We start from the raw sequence: 8,835 nt of genomic DNA on the forward strand, positions 1-8,835 counted from the left end.
CCCTGCAAAGGAAATACCACGAAATTTTTCTCCGGAGGAGTAGGTTTGATTTCACAGATCCTGAAAATTCCCCTTTACATTCCCACTAATCTTCATGCCCCACAGAAGACAAATGGGGTGGGCAGTCCCTGGAAGGCCCGCTTCGTGGGGAGCTGGAAGGCCACTTCGTTGGGCGCAAGCCACCTCACAACTCTGTAGATTGTAGCGGCTCCCAGGGGCAGCATCTCACACACAGGCTTTTCCTCTCCATGCAAGGAACGGGGTGGACGTGTCAAGGGGCATCAGAGGTACTGCATCCTATTTTCTGCCTGAAGATTGAGGGGGAGCCATGGAATCTGTGTTTATGGGACAAGTGGGCTACTGTAGCAAGGAGGCCAAAGTGCTTTCCCACAGTAAAGCACCGGATGAGGAGTCTTCCCCGAGAAGCTGAAGGAGGAGGTGCTCCTGCACATGCTATTAGCTGCTACCCAGCGAGATGGCAGGGCAGCGGGGATCTGTGCAAAAGGGGATTTATAAACTGCTGAAGCGTCCATCACATGAGTTTTGTTTCCTTTTTAGTTCTAATCAAGATTTTTATGGCATAGGCAGCAAGAACACCGCTTGCTGCTCATGATGCTGTGTTTCTGCTGTACAGAACGAACCCTCAACACAACAGTTACAGTAATGCACATCTGACTGCAGATGGAAACAAGTGCATCGCACACACATCCCATATTTTAAGATGGTTGAATCCCACCTTTTTCATTATGCTTATGTTCACACTTACACTGTCAGTTCAAATTTCCAGCCTTAGAGCTGACCTCTGATCATTGTATTTTTTTCCCTTGTCAATGTCAAATGAGTGCAATGAGAACCCCGATCGAGGAAATGCATACAAGTTGCTTCCTCTGTATTAGTAGCCTTGAGAAGATTACTAATCCTCCTACCTGTCTGCAAAGTGACATAAAAATAGTATGGTAAAATACAAATGAGTTGACCCTGCTGTGGTTATATTCCATGGATTTCAAGTCTCTCTAGTTCAAACTTAATTTTCTCACAAGAATGAAAATATCTTAAAGAGTGCCGTAGATAATTGTATTCAATGGGAATACCTTTTGTGATCACTGTATCCATTTGACTGAGTCTTCGCACTATATTGTATAACCTAATGTGTTCCTATACTTATTTAATGAGTGATACATTAAGAGATTTACCATATAATCACAGATAAAGTAAGAGAGGAACACTGTTACTAAGAGACACATGATAGTGAGTCTTAAAATACTCTGGGATAGGTTTGAACTACTTGCTGGCTAGGAAACTGCTGAATCATGCCCTTAGGCTCATATCGAAAATACTGTTTCATTTGGCAAAGCACATACAAGCTATTAATGTTCCCTATTGTTGAAAGCCTGCTGAATAGCTGCTGATCAGAAAGGATGAAGCAGCATTCTCCTAACCTTTCTACCTCCATGAGAGAAAGGCAATAGCAAGGATGTTTTCCCCTACAGCAGTTCTCCCTTTCACAACAGAACAAGAAAGTCCCCCAAATTTTTTCAAAGCATTCTACAAGCTTTCTGAGTTTGAGACATATTAGAAGAAACTTTACTTGCCTTTTTATGCACATAGCATTGATAGATAGCAGACATCACTCATCTCTCAGCTGCAGTCCTCTCTGGTGAGGCTGGGATATTCTCAGTACACAATCTGTGAGTGATTTCCTAGACCTAAGAGCAGAAAAGAGCCTTTCTCGATCATTTAAAGAAGATTGAATTAATATGAGGAAAGTGGTTCTCTCTGACGTCTTAGAAAAGGTGACTGCTTAATGCCCTTAACGAAGGGGGAGAGATTTTAAAAAGTTGAGTTCAAAAGCTCCAGCTGGAGTTAATTATGATCTCTAATAGGCTTTGTAATGACTGTGTTTCCCGGCCTTCGGCACCCCATAGGCTGAAGGAAAGGCAAGAGTTGCCCTCTGAGTTTCTCTGGGTGCCTTGTTACCTCCTCCCTTATTCCTTCTGCCCTGGTGTGACGGAGACCTAGACTGAAGTCCTGGGTTTATCAGCAGAAAGGGTGCAGCGCAGGCCGCTGGTATGAACTTGGCAAAGTCCATCTAAGGTGGCTAGGCACCCCTCTTCCAGCAGCACAAGTCTCATCCTCTTTCCAGCCCCCGTGCCCGTGTGCAGGGCCCTTTGCTTTGGCCCTGCTGTAGCACGGCTGCTGCTGGCCTCCCCGGGAGCGTTAGCCCTGCTGAGGGGTAGGTCACGCGGACCTGCCTCTTCATCAGAGCTGCCGGGGGACAGCACTACGAAATTGTGGAGAGAAGCCGAAGGGAAGAAATATTATTGCAGTTTTCTCTGCTCAGTCTGGGAGTGTTACTTCCCACCCCTCTGGTCGACTTGACCCCTCTGCAGCTGGCGGCCATCCATGTATTATCTGACCCTTTAAAACACGTTAGTGTTTTTTAAAAGAACAGAAAGTATATTACCCTTTAACCATCTATCCTGTTACCTTTATACAAGAGTTTGGGCATCATGTAATGAAACATTCTCGTGCACTTTTTATTACAGGAGGGGTAAGAAAAATGTCTGTGGCGACACAGGCACTTGAAGTTGCAGCTCTTGCATTTTGTCGGTAACTTACATATAATCATGTAATTTTTCTTGCAAATAAAATCAATCTTTGAAAAGCAAAATAATCTCTAGGCAGGAAGCGTGGGCAGCCTGACTCTCCAGTCTCCGTGGAGGGCAGTTTACTCAGAGAGCAGAGGATGGTATTTCCAGAGTTTCCTTTACGGAACTTTAAATTGTGGTAGGTTGGACATGTGAGGTCTGTTGAAGAGACATGCTGAGTTAATTTGCTTGCTTTAGCAAAGCTGCCTGGCACAGGCCATGCGCCGTATCCACACTGCATAGGGGGTTATAGGTACTTCGTGCTGTACGTTTCTGCTATACAGAAGGAACCCTCAGCACATGATAATTACAGTTACCTTTGTGCTATGTATTTCTCACAGGTTCATGAGTAATTCACTGAACTCTGTGAATTACAGCACAGCTGTAATTAGGTAATTTCTCTCGGTCTGTGCCCGATAGGCTACACTTTTTCCTGAAATCCACAGACACATTTTGCTTCTTGGTCCTACTTTTTTAGATTTCAACAGTAAATGACTGAGACTATCAAGAGTCCAGAAATGGCAGTGCCCTGCATTCATCAAGCCCAAGACACAAACGACCTGTACTAATTAAACTTCAGTCAGTATCATTAGGATGCCATAGGACAGTCTCACTCCAGATGACTTCAGAGGCAGCAGTAAGACCTAGAGGCTGTTTGCTGTAGCGTGACAAGCGATGCTAAGGGAGCAGGGAAAGATGGGAAGGTCCACTTAATAAATTAAAGTTCTGAAAGGTGCAGAGATTAAAGAATGGCTAGAAAAGAGGTAATCATGTGAAACCAATGAATATCATTCTGCAGTAGCTGTGTGTCCTCTGTCACGTGCTCCTGGTGGGCTGCCAGTCTTCCTGTTTCCTTAACATTTTATACGCTTTTATCATCCCGGTCTGCGCTCTCCCAATACGCTCTTCTGCAGGCGCTGGACAAATATTCCTTTACGTACTCTACTTTCTCTCATGCCTCTCTTGCTATCAGCCATGTTTCGCTGCTCCATGAAACTGTCTTTTCCATTTCTAACCAACGTCTGTACTTAAGGCTTCCAGAATTGGTTTACTTTCCCCGTCCTATTGTTTTGTGATTGTAGCCGAACTTGTGTTATAATTTTTTTAGCATGATGTAAGATAAGGATTGCTGACTCATCCTTAAGCACAGCTAATAATGCCTTGTACCACTTCCTCAGGATGGTCTTGCGAAACTGGTCTTTCCCTTTTTTCGAACGGTGTTAGTCGTAGGTGTAAGCAAAGTCATCTGAATAAAAATACATTGTAAGAATTGCGGTCAATACTACCAAGGTGAGCTATTCCTACCCATTTTATTGCTCGACCTTCTACTCAGTAACAGTTTTCACAGCCAATGATGTATAATGATTACATTGGTTTTAATTTATCCAATAAGAAGCAGGATAACATACTGATAGCCTTTTATTTTGAAATGTTAACAAGGAGGATTAGAACTGCATATTTTTGTTAATGATTCTGCCTTTTGATGAACGTAATTAGAAGACCAAAATGGTAATCAAGAAATTATTCTCTGAGTATATATCTTTATTAATGTTCTTGTTGTCCTTTCCAAAGGTGAAGGCTCATGGAATTTATAATAGCAGTGCAGATTATAATAGAAGTCTGCACAGAATGATCTCAAGCGATGCTTAAGTATGATCTCAAGTAATGCTGCACACATTCAGTAAACTACAAAAAAGGAAGCTGCTGCTGCCTTGGTCATCTTGTTTGGCACTAGGCTACAAGTAAGGCCTGCACCCTGAAGCTTAGCCCATGAAAACCACTGATAACCCTGCTCAAGCGCCACTGGTTGTGTAGCTCCTCTAGATCCCTCACTTCTGGTGTTAAATTTGTCAATAAATAAAAAATTATCTTCAGCAAATACGTGATGCATGGGAAATGTACAAACTCAAAAATCAGCACCTATCCTGAACACACAGGTACAGCTTTCCATGGTTTGGAGCTCTGTGGATGTGGAGGTACATGGCTAGGGTTGAGGAGCAAGCTGATCTGTACTTCAATCCTGTTATCACATTTAAGAGGACTTACATTTGCCAGAAAACGCTGAGGTTATTAACGTCATCTTCTAGCACTTCTGTTTCCATGCTCTGATACTCATCTAACCTACGTCCTCTGTGGCCGAGGGGGGAATGCCAACTGGACAGCAGACACAACATGGGAAAAAAGTACAAAATCAATCTGAAGTTACACCTTTCTGCTGAACATCCAGCTGTCAGCCTTGGTCTCTTCTGTTTGCTCTGTTCTATTTAGATAAGAGAAACATTTAGATTTTACCACAGCTAAGCAGATAAAATGAAACCGTATTTTCCTCTATAGCCCTGAACTTGAACTGGTAACCTAAGTTAATAACCCAAGTAAATAAGTTGAGTTACCATTTTGTTACTGAAAATTTAGTCTCAGTTAGCAAAGCAGAACTGGATAATAATTCATTATTTGTGGAGGGAGGACATAGCTAAGCATTCCTCTTAAGAAAAAAAACCCAACTCTGTTATTGTCTAATCAGGCTGCTTTTGCTGTAAATCCAACAATTAGACATCCTCAGGTCTGATTCCTCTATTCACTGAATTCCTCTATTCAGAAAATCTATTCCTCCTTGTGTCCACATAGTCACACAAAATTAAAGAAATAGAAGAAACAAACAGTGGGAGAACAGTTTCTTTTCCCTGTTTTGGCTAAGTATGAGCCTAATGACACAGATTCATGGGAAGGAATTAAAGGTGATGAGATGTATTTTATTCTTTTGTAGATATTGTGAATTTTGCAGCAAGGCTAGTGATGTCTGCCAGCTTCAGGCACTCATTCGAGCAGGCAAGATAGTAGAAAAGAAAGGAGCCAAAGCATGAGTCTCCTTCTTTGACAAATGAAAGTCCCTGGAAAGGCTATCCTGGGACAGTAAAAGGCTGTAAAGTTAGAGGTCCTTGAAGCGTGAATGATAAAAATGGCTGTTGCTTTATAATAAGATATATAATAAGAGAAACATTCTGTCCTAAAAGTAAGTAAATAAAGGCTTTCTGGCACATATAAAGTTTCTTGGTCTTTCAGACGGGAAAGAAACTTTTCAAAAGACGTTCAGGAGAGCTTCTTGTACAAGACTTCTCTCGGAAGAAACAATTTTTTTACATTCCTTCCTTGGGCATATACTACTTCTAGCGCTATTTCATGGGTTTCTCTCCAGGAGCTGGTTGTATTCCAAATGCCCCACAGTGCGCAGGGGTTGCAGAGGAGTTTGTTCCTGATGCCATCCACTCAGTCCACTAATACCTTGAGCCTACACTACTGAAATTTGCAGTGGATTTCTGCAAAGCAGCTCTGTGTGCTCATTCAAAACCGCTTGAAAGAAAATGATGTTGCATGGATGAAGTTGTATGCGCTCAGACATCCACCAAGGAAGCTCTGCAGCTCAGACGGGCTGTTTAGTGTTTCTTTGGTTTCCAGCTGTGTCACAGTTTGCTCCTTTTCGACATGGCTGAACAATGCCAAGGTCAGTACAGGATGACATGGAACAGTATATTGCAGCCAAGCAAATAAAACTTAAAAAAAGCTCCTAAAGTTTCAAGTAAGTAATTTTTGTTCCTCTGAAACTTTTGTCAAAACTGTCCCAAAGAATGGATTCTTTATCTTGTTTTATTATCTTTAGAAGATAAATGGACTGCAGCACACTTCATACTGTAAACTAACTTTGACTGGCCTTACTCCAATAGCAGCTGAACAAATATTTCTAACACAGACAACTCCTCCTCTCTCTTTCTCAGCTGGACAGACCACATATTTTTGTAACTCTCTGTCAGTTCTTATGTCTGATGTGGTCAGCCAGGGGAAGGAAGCTCCCAGAAATAAAGGAATTCAAACATTGCATTTACCTTTTCAGCAGTCTTAGAACCAAAATGTGCCTTTCTAGGAGCAGCCTCAGGAAACACATGGTCCAAATTCTCCAAGGCGAGGTCTGTAGCTCCTCAGTTAAGTCAGCAGGCTACAGACAGCTAAAAAATCTCAAAGCAGCAGACTATATACAATATCTATACTTAGAATGCAGGCAGGCTCTGCACAGGAATATGAGCATTGTAGAAAGTTTTGGCAAGTCTGCTTAATGAAAACAGGAACATTTGTACTGTTGTACCAAAATAACTTGAGAGAAAATTAATATTCCTGTCATGCCAAATAACTCAAAAGACCTTCTTTAGTTAAAGAAGATTCTTCGCTAAAATTGTATGAACATTAATCAAGAGGCATCAGTTTGAGTCCTTTAGTTCAAGATAAAATATCTGAAATGGTTCAAACTGTATTTAAAATGTTAATGTAAGGAATGTGTGTTTTCTTCACTTCAGGTGTCCTACTTAAAAAGGATCCGTAGATGAAAAGGTGCTGAAGCTGCTTTACTTGTACTTTCTAAGCATAAAGAGGATTTTCACACTAACCGTTTTGTTCTTTCAACCACGTATTTCAACTTTCTGTCTTCAGCAGCACCCCTTTGAAGATCTGCTGCATCATTGCTCTATGAAATCTGACTGTGGTAATCGTGGAGTTTTGATAGTACTCAGGAAAAAAACTTCCATTCTTATAAAAGATGCCTGAACGCTTTAATAATCCTGCAGAACACCTTGTAATAGTGGATTCAGAGATTGCTTCTAAATTGAAAGCAAACATTAAGACATTAAATGAAGATAAAATATATATTTATTTATGGACAACCTATCTATTGGACAGATCTCTAGAGGGCAATTAACTGGCGGTTAGCTGGTGTGAAAACGCAGTGTAAACTAGTCTACTCTCTCAGCACTGGTTCTAGAGGAAATGCTGAACTGGAAGAACTGCAGAAATACATTACCTGCAATTGGAGAAAAAACAGAGCTGGAAAAATGCTACCTGCCCTTGAAGATATTCAGGATTAGAAACTCCCTGACTTCCAAGGTTTCAATCATGCTGTAATCTGATTTTGTTAATGCTTGTCTTCTCAAGCAAGATTACACATTATTCCCATCCCCTTTTACACAGTTAGGTATTGTTAGCACATCACCTCTTAGTCTCCAAATGACCCCGATTCTTTCACTCTTGTCTCATTTCCTAGAGCTCTGATTACAACTGTTTCACTGGTCTGGTTTCTCTCCAGTTAGCACTGCGGTTCAAGACAGACACGAAGGAAAAGTGGGATGCAGTACTCCATTTTTACCAATTCCAAAGAGAACAGCAGCCTGTACGATTTAATATATGAATCATACATGCTGTAGACCTGCTTCCATTTATTTTTTGTTACTAATATTTGGCCTTTCTTGTGCTATAACCTCACAATTCTTTTCTACAATATAGATGTTCGCTATCCAGTCTTTGAACAGTCAGTTGGTCTTGCCTAAATGTAGTGCCTTGCACTTCTTTACATTGGATTTCATCTTATTTTTTTCTGGACCGCTGTATCAGTTTGTTAAGACGTGCTGTTGGCAATAGACATACAGCCACATCACACATCACACTACAGGCATGACATATTGTAACCCATTTTTTCTAAACACACAGGACTTAGGCAATCACACTGTTCTCTGTTACCTCCATCACTTCCTGACAAACAGCTTCTGAACCACTTGGTTAATTCCATCTGAGTATGATGAAAGAAAAAGGTCTCAAAGATTGACTTTAACAGTTTTGTGAGAATCAGCAGCTGGGTAGAGGAGAAGCCTGAAACTGTTTCCCTTCTCCAGAGAGAAAAGCTTTTGGCATGAGCATGTCTCCTGTGTGCTGTTTGTCCCCGAGCACTCACGGGCCCCTTGCACACGCATCGCTCTTGAGGATCAGGCAGAGCACATGCTCTACTTTGCTCTGCTGATAAAACAGAGGAGAGGGGAGCACTGCGAGGAGACCTCGTGGAAGAGCTAAGGTTACACAAGACAGGGATAGGGACACAAGTTATTGCAGCTGTGGGTATGCGGGGACAGGACTTGTAGGTAGAGAAAAACCATGCTTCATTAGTTCTGCTGCTCGAGGAAGAACTTATTTTCAGACTTTGGTATGGTGTCAGTGGGATGCGGATATCCTATATATTGTCTTTCCCCTGACTGAAGTGGACAATGTCTTACCAGGAACAAAGTGGGTGTGTTTTCTGAGCCAAAGTGGACAGCTTTAACAGGTGTTTTCCTGTTCGGGGTTTTTTTTTTTTTTGGTCTTAATGAGTTACGCCTAG

Source organism: Phaethon lepturus, unplaced genomic scaffold, assembly GCF_000687285.1.
Source record: "Phaethon lepturus isolate BGI_N335 unplaced genomic scaffold, ASM68728v1 scaffold5730, whole genome shotgun sequence".
Lineage (NCBI taxonomy): Eukaryota > Metazoa > Chordata > Aves > Phaethontiformes > Phaethontidae > Phaethon > Phaethon lepturus.